At 35.3% G+C, this 7,792-nt stretch overlaps 1 long non-coding RNA gene across 1 annotated transcript; it reads left to right on the top strand.

The window, feature by feature from the left end:
- The first annotated feature begins 970 nt into the window (after positions 1-970).
- On the top strand, positions 971-4,985 carry LOC137402108 (uncharacterized). The gene is made up of 4 exons (XR_010979462.1): positions 971-1,100; positions 2,748-2,844; positions 2,936-3,044; positions 4,475-4,985. It is a non-coding gene; the product is annotated as an uncharacterized lncRNA (long non-coding RNA).
- The last annotated feature ends 2,807 nt before the right edge of the window (positions 4,986-7,792 follow it).

Below are 7,792 nucleotides of genomic sequence, written 5' to 3'. Positions count from 1 at the left end.
CTTGCTGAGACCCCTACCCAGGGACTTTTGGGTAGTCGGGTTGCTTCGCCATTGGAGAGAAGCCACTGTTTTCTCTCCATCCAACTCCAATTGCTGATTTCGTAGAATAGTCTCTTTTGCTCTCATTTTTGCCTTAATTGTGTCCACAGTTACATCTGCATCAAGTTGTAACTCTCTCGAAAGAGCTTTATCCTCCATTCCAGCCAGTAATCTCATTTTTAGCATAATATTTTGTTGTTCTGGACTGAATCCGCACTTACTGATTAACTCATACAATTTACGGATGAATTGTTCATTCGTTTGTCCCATAACTTGCACACAGCTGCCAAAAATAATCTGATAATGAAGCGTATTGCTGGTTGGATTGAAGTAATTGTTGAACGCTTCAACTGTATTGTCATACAACTTACTTGGGTTGGCTGTTGCTTCTTCTGTAGATGGTGTTAATATTGTCAGTTGTGCGAAAACCTTTTCTGCTTCGTCTCCCATTACATAGATTAAAGTGTCTACTTGTCTACTGGCACTTTTTTCATTTAGTCCACTGGCTTGTCTGAATCTTTGGAATCGTTTGATCCAATCGCTCCAGCTTTCCTGAGCATTGGTGAAATCCAGCGGGTCAGGATGTCTCACTCCAGTCGCCATACTTGATATTTGACTTGAATATATCCTTGGTGATATTTTACTATTCTCTGAACAATTTTGTCTGTGGTATCCGTATCCTGCCTACGACGCCATGTCAAATTGATGCGTATATAGAAACTCAATGTATTATGCTTGAGTACGGTATATATTGAATGAATACAAGTGGACTGTTCTTGACAACACTGGGATATTAACTGAGGACACATTTCACACAGGATGATAAAAACAACATGATGAAATAGGATGTGATACACCACAACTAATGACCATAGTTAACCCACCAAATGACCATAGCTAAACAATGTTAGCTGACATCATATTATGACAATGAGTCACACACAAACTTTGTTTGTCACTATGCATGCTACAAAAAATAATGCAATAAGTTACTCTTGGAAAGAGCTGAGGCCAGACGTAAGAACATAAAATCAGCAGGGGATACTGCCAGCTTTGAAGAGGTGGGTGCTGCTGTGTCCATCCATTTCACCACTGGGCACTAAATAATGTTGCTCCTCATTGTTTTCATTGCCATTGTGATACATGTAAATTATATATATAAATTTATTTATTGTATCACGTAATACATTATAATTAGTCTGGTGGCTAGTTAAGAAGTGTAGAAACTAGATATTCCGAATCAGCATAAAATTCTGGTCTTGAACATTATTTCAGCATATTGTCCATCCTAATATAAAATAAATCACTTTTTTGAGCACTTTATGGTAGGCTGCTGCCCCACTAACAGGCTTAACTATAAATAGGTTGTTATAAATAGACATGTGCTGTCCATTGTTTATGAGGTACCTGACCAAGAGATCAGTTTACGGACAGTGAGGGTAAACAGGATTACTATTAGTGAGCTAAGAATGAATTTGTCACAAAGTGTAATTTCATGTCATATATTCATCTTGAAAATCGTTTTGTGTCTTACCTTGATCAATGGTTGCTGTTGATGGGGTTGTGTTGGTTGTGTGTTTGGTTAGTCTATGTCTTGGTTGTCCGAGAAGCATACGTTTTATGGCAATCTACACAAGTGATCCTGTCATATGTCGACACAGAAGCTGATCTGACCTCTTTACCTTCTTGAAGTCCAGAGTTGAACTTCAAGAATTAATAACAATAACATTAAAGTTCATTAGTATAAATTGATGCATGAGTTCACTGTTGACTGCGTTCACTGTTGTCAATAGTTTAGACCCTTTCCCACACCAATGATGTAAATAACAAATGATATAATTTGATGAATACAGTGTACTTAAAATATGAAGATAATTAATTAATTAAAAAGTCAATTAGTATAAATTGAGTGCTACTTCACACCATTGATGTTTTCAATAGTATAGACCCTTTTCCACATCAATGATATAAACGATATAATTTGATGAACAAAATATTAAAAATGAAAAAGATTACCAAAAAACTATCTACCCCTACCTACCTTTACTTTCTCGTGATCAAACTCATCGTCAGAGAACAGGTCATCCAAGATATCTTCACACTGAAAGTCATCACCATAGCAAGCCTTGCTGACCATATTAGTGAAATTGAAGCGGGAGCGAGAGAATGACGTGTTTGCTGATTACAGGTTTTGTCATTAATAATAAATAAGCTACCTTCGACGGGAAATAAGTACTAGTACTATTAACAAGAAATTATGTGTTATCAGCGATCGACACACATCTGCAACAAAAACCTATACCCCAAAAACCTAACAAGGTAACACGACCGCCCCACGAGAATTGTGTAAGCTCTCAAACCCAGGCCACAATCCTAACAGAGCTCGATCGTTAAACCTCGCCCATATGAGAGCAATCGGCTATCCTTGGGGGCTGTATATCATTGGTATAAGTTATATAATGATGATGATAATAATATATCAAATGCCACCAATATATCTTTATATGTTCAAAATCGAGTGACATAAACAGTAATTCTAATACAAGCGGCATATAAAATTAACATTGCAAAACAGAAATATTGGCATCGTTTTCTCGGTCAGTTGCGTTCTGATTGTCGCTTCTGTTTGAAACCGTTTCATATTCTTCTGGCCGTGCAATACCTTTCACAGTATATTCTAACCTCAAATCCTTTTGCTCGTTTTATAGAGAAAATAGGATGGAAAGCTTTCAGGCGGGAGAGTTTAGACGTCGAAGGAAACCTTTTGAAAGCGATCGCTGATGTCTATTTGTTTACCTCTAAGAGGTAAGCGATTACAAAAACAATATGCGGTTCAAAACCCACTCATTTTTCAAATTCGCTTTTAAACTTGATTTTCACATTTTTCTCTTTACAGATATCGAGATATGCCTAGTAGTTGACTCGGCTATCGGAATGGAGGAAGTTGTTTTGTCTTGTGTCAGTTCACGGACATGGCCGGTTGATCGAACAGCTCACTGTGATCCGTAAGTTTTAAGCCTATTTTAAGTTACGGTCATCAGGTAGTTTATTGTATAGCTTACGAGACTCGTCGGAAAGCGGCCATAAATATCCGCTGATTGAGAGGGTATACCATACTGTCTGTATCAGGTTATCAGTCTCGCGGAATGGAAAACCCCTGTAAAATAGAAACCCCTTTTGTCAAATTCGCTTTTCACCGAGATAGCGAGCACAATTGATCAATCTTCCATTTTTCGTTTAGTGATATTATACTAGGTTTTTCAGTTTAGCTACCAATAGGGGTTTGGGTCCCAAACTCCTGTCATATTACTGTGATTATAGCGGAGTGTACATACAGTGAAACTTCGGTTTTCGAATGCTTTGGTTCTCCAGAATCATTGAGATTTGTTTGTCTTGGATCTCGAACATAAATTCGATTCTGGACCAAACCGGAGCATGCTCATTATAATTAAACGTTCGAAACAGCTCCGGAAACAGCACGGGATCATTTCTTTACACAGAGAGAAGCAAGTTATGCTTCATAAATTCTTTATACGTGTAAAAAGGAAGAAACTGTCTGGGATGACGTATCTCTACCGAAGATATTTGCTAGAGAGACAACTCTTCCAGTCGGGTTACCCTAAATTGTTTTGGAAGAGTCTCCTTCAGAGATGTAAAATAAAAGTGCCACTGCTGTTCATATTTTCTTTTTCACAAGAATTTTAATGTAACTGATCAGTTGCATTTCTTGCTGTTTCATTATCAATTTACGCAAATTTTAGTATCGTATCTTAACCGAATGTGTTCGATGTTTTAAGAGCAAAACACAAAACTTTTACATTTCTGTTTCTTTTTCCATCTTCCGATAGAATCTGTTTTATTAAAACTAGACACGATCTATATCTACCCGTTTTTATTTATAGTATGCAGTACACAGTACAGTTTATGATATTAAATGTTAAAAAATACTTTACTGAAGTTGTTTTCTCAGCTTGGAACAAATTAAAATTTACTTACATCGATGCTAATCGGAATTATTGTTTCGTATCTCGAACAATCTTCCGAAACGAATTACGTTCGAGAACCGGTTTCACTGTATATGGTTTAAACCAGTTGGAGTTAATTGACCATGTTGCATATTTTAACGTATTTACACTTGTATTTACACTTGTATTTACACTTGTATTTACACTTGTATTTACACTTGTATTTACATGCTAGTAACTATTTGAGGTTCTTCGTCGTAACAACGCCTTGATATTTAGCGTATAAATTTACATTCGCTTGTATGTGCTCTACGCATAGCTGTTTATACCTTTAGTTATTTTAGTTTTGATTATTGGTTAGAGTGTTATATAAAGACAGTATACTGGATGAGTAGGGAAATTTTAATGTTAAAACGCTTATAGTTGTGAATCATTTTTTAACATGTTTGGATTTTGTTTTATGTTTACAGATATCTCCAGACTATAACCGGATTCCGGGCCCGAATTACTGTTTGCGAGGAGATTATGTTTACCCTTTCCTCGAGCTCATCAACAAACAGTAGCCTGGTGTGGTCACTCAAGGCCACTTTATTTATCTATCTACTAGGAAAGGCTTCTATCCACCTATGAAAGGCACACATCTGGACTCTTTCGCTGGTGCTGTTGATCATGAATGACGATGTAGAAGGTGTGATCTTTTAGGTTAGGTTTTTATTTACATATATGTACATTATGCAAGACTTAGGTTATGGCGTATGTATGAAGGTGTATAAACTTGTTCTACACTGTCATGATGAAGTTTAAAATCTGCTTGCGTCAATGGGTGTTGTTTTCTGTTTATATTTTGTAACATCGCATTTGTATGGTAAGGGAGGTGCTTTTTTTCCGTTTCCATCATGGTCGATTAGCACCGGAAGCCATCAGAGTGGTATGTTTAATATTGTTCATATTTTTCTATTCTACATAGGTTGAAGGATGTTATCACCAATACTTTTTTGCTGATTTATTAATATTTTATTTTGAAACTCTTGATATCTAAGACAATGTAAATATAACGCAGACCTTGTGTCAGTTACGCTGGCCTAACGTGCATATTTTATTTCAAAGTAACCGATTTCGCATATAAAAACAAAACAACAAAAAAAAACGACAAACAAAAAACGCATTTGTAGATACTGTACGGTAGGAAGATGTTGATATTGATACCATAGGTTCCCGGTGTTCACTGAAACTGTTGTACGGCTCATGGGACGCAACATTTCATCCGTAAATTTTGAGGAGCACGATTCTGACTATTCTTTCCGTCGATCCGGTAGGACAATCTATCTTTATCATGCCCTGAACCAGGTTTCGCCATTTTCTCACTGACGGACATAGACCTATTAACTATAACTATTGACTACAATTATATTAACTTTAATGTTTACTAGAGCTGAGCTTGCATGTCAACGTTCTCGTATCTCAATGCAAAGTTTTCTGTTTAAAGCAATCAAATACAAATTAATCTGTTCCCATTTAATTTACGCTAAATGAGAACTTCACCCTTTACTTTATGTGAAATTTTTACGTAATACAAAGCAAAAACTTTACATAAATTCTTTAAGTTATAAGTGGTTGACATGTTTGAAGTTGCTTTCCCTTACTTTTTTATAGAGCGCATAACTTACAATATCAATTGGAAAAGGCTGAACTCAATAGCTTTGTAGACCATAGATACTACTATTCTGGCAATTACCGGTATAGGAATTTTCTGGACATTCTTTTCCATAATACAAACGGTGTCTGTTCCCGTGGTTAGTAGTTTAAAAAATTAAGTGGACCATACAAGATTTGAACTCACAACTTTCAGCACGGTATTCTGGCAATCTGACAACTGTTCCAATCAAGCACTCCTGCTTTTCCAGAGAATTTGTACACATAGTTATCACACCTAGGGATCTCTCACAGCTCACCGGCCAGCTAAGGTACTAATAGTTACTTATTATAAATATACCTTTTATAGACATATGGACTGACTTGTAGTAATATTGCAGTTCCCCTGAAGGCAATAATCTGCTGTAGTTAGAGCACAGTCAAGGGACATTCACCCCAGCTGATTTGGAGAAATTAAGAGGCATGAATGTAAGTTTCTCTCAGATAGATTAGCTCTTTTTCATGCAGATTAGTTAATGACTAAATACTCAAATTCTAGTCATACATTTTGGTTTTTCCCTATGCAGTGATGGCAACAATGCTATTGCTTGTGTTTTTCTGTGGTAAAATAAATTACTTTTTGTGGCAATAGTGGCAAGGCATATGTAGAGCAGATATTGTCTACCTATTTTTTCTAATGTTTTAAGGTTCCCTTTATAGGATTAGCTGGGTGCTTTAAATATATCAAATCAGATATCTTTGGTTACTCAATGTTGTATAAATAAACTTTAAATTTGTTTTTTGCCAGTGCATTTGATAAAGATCAAATTTTACAGGCATGCAAATTTTATATGCCAAAAGAAAGTCTCTTACAAATAAAAAATTATTTAAAACTTATTAAAACACATTCCAGAAAATTAAACAAATATCATAGTTAAAATGTTTCACCAATGCATAAGTAAAACAAATTAATAAAATTTCATGAAAATCGGTAAACTCTTATTTATTATTTTATGAACAGTAATAAATTATAAATTTTTTTTTTTATGAATAATAGTGTTAGCCGCTGAATAGTAGTACTTAGTAGTTTGAATTTTCCTTTGAATCAGCATGATTATTCTTGTTTGTCCGATTGTTTTTGACATTAAATCTTTTTAATAGCAGTTGCTGCTCTTTTTCCTATTATTATTTTTATCTAACAGATACAAATCTTGCCAATCTTGCTTTATCATGAAAAAAGTGTTTTGTGCAGTTCAAACAAATTGAGAGAAAAAATAAAACAGATGTAAAAGTGTTTAAATGCGAAATAATTAGCAAGTACATGTAATGGCTAGATAGTCTGTTTTGCTACAATAGTTACAATGGAAAGTGATTTGAAGTTTATCAAATAATACAAGCTGAGGAAACACAATAAAAACCATGAATATCTTGAAAACGCTGACTACACAGAAGGATGCGTATAAAAAAGGTGTCGCAGCAGAGGCTTGTTGCGTTCAAACTTTAGATAGACATTAATGGCACTTCTCGATACTGGTATAAATGTATGGCTGTGAAGCCAGCGAGTGAAGCACGCGAAGGGTACTTTGTTTTTGTAATTTGTAGAGTTAGCGCCCGCCCTTAGGAGAAACTAAAAATAGGAGTGTAATGGCACATTTGAAATTGAAATGACACATTTGAAAATTACCAATAAATAAAACGCAATCTATTTTGAAATGGCTTTTAAAATACTTTAAAAGAAAAACAAATGCAAAAGATATAAATAATTAATAATAATAATGACATATTTAGTTTGTAACATGCGATTGACAGAAGGATAGATCAAACAGTGAAAGTGATAAAAATAGCTTAGCATAGTGACACGCGCTTGTTTGTAGGCTTGGGTAGTGAATGGCGTGAGTTCAAATCCTCTGCAAAACTGTTTTTTCATTCCTAAAACTATAGCTGAACAGACACTCACATTTATATATAAACTAGCCCTGCGTTGCACGGGTATTAAAAATGGCTTATAAACATTACATTGCACTACAGTTACCCGCAACTGTTTATAAATTCTTTTATTACCCATGCGATGCCGAGCATTCACATATTGAGGCCAGCTGCTAATCGCTACTTGTGACGCAATGTCGTTATACGTATTTTAACCATTGTCATATTTT

The sequence above is a fragment of the Watersipora subatra genome, chromosome 8, assembly GCF_963576615.1.
Source record: "Watersipora subatra chromosome 8, tzWatSuba1.1, whole genome shotgun sequence".
Taxonomy (NCBI): domain Eukaryota; kingdom Metazoa; phylum Bryozoa; class Gymnolaemata; order Cheilostomatida; family Watersiporidae; genus Watersipora; species Watersipora subatra.
The sequence above is the reverse complement of the archived record's forward strand: the minus strand, read 5'-3'. Positions and strand labels throughout refer to the sequence as shown.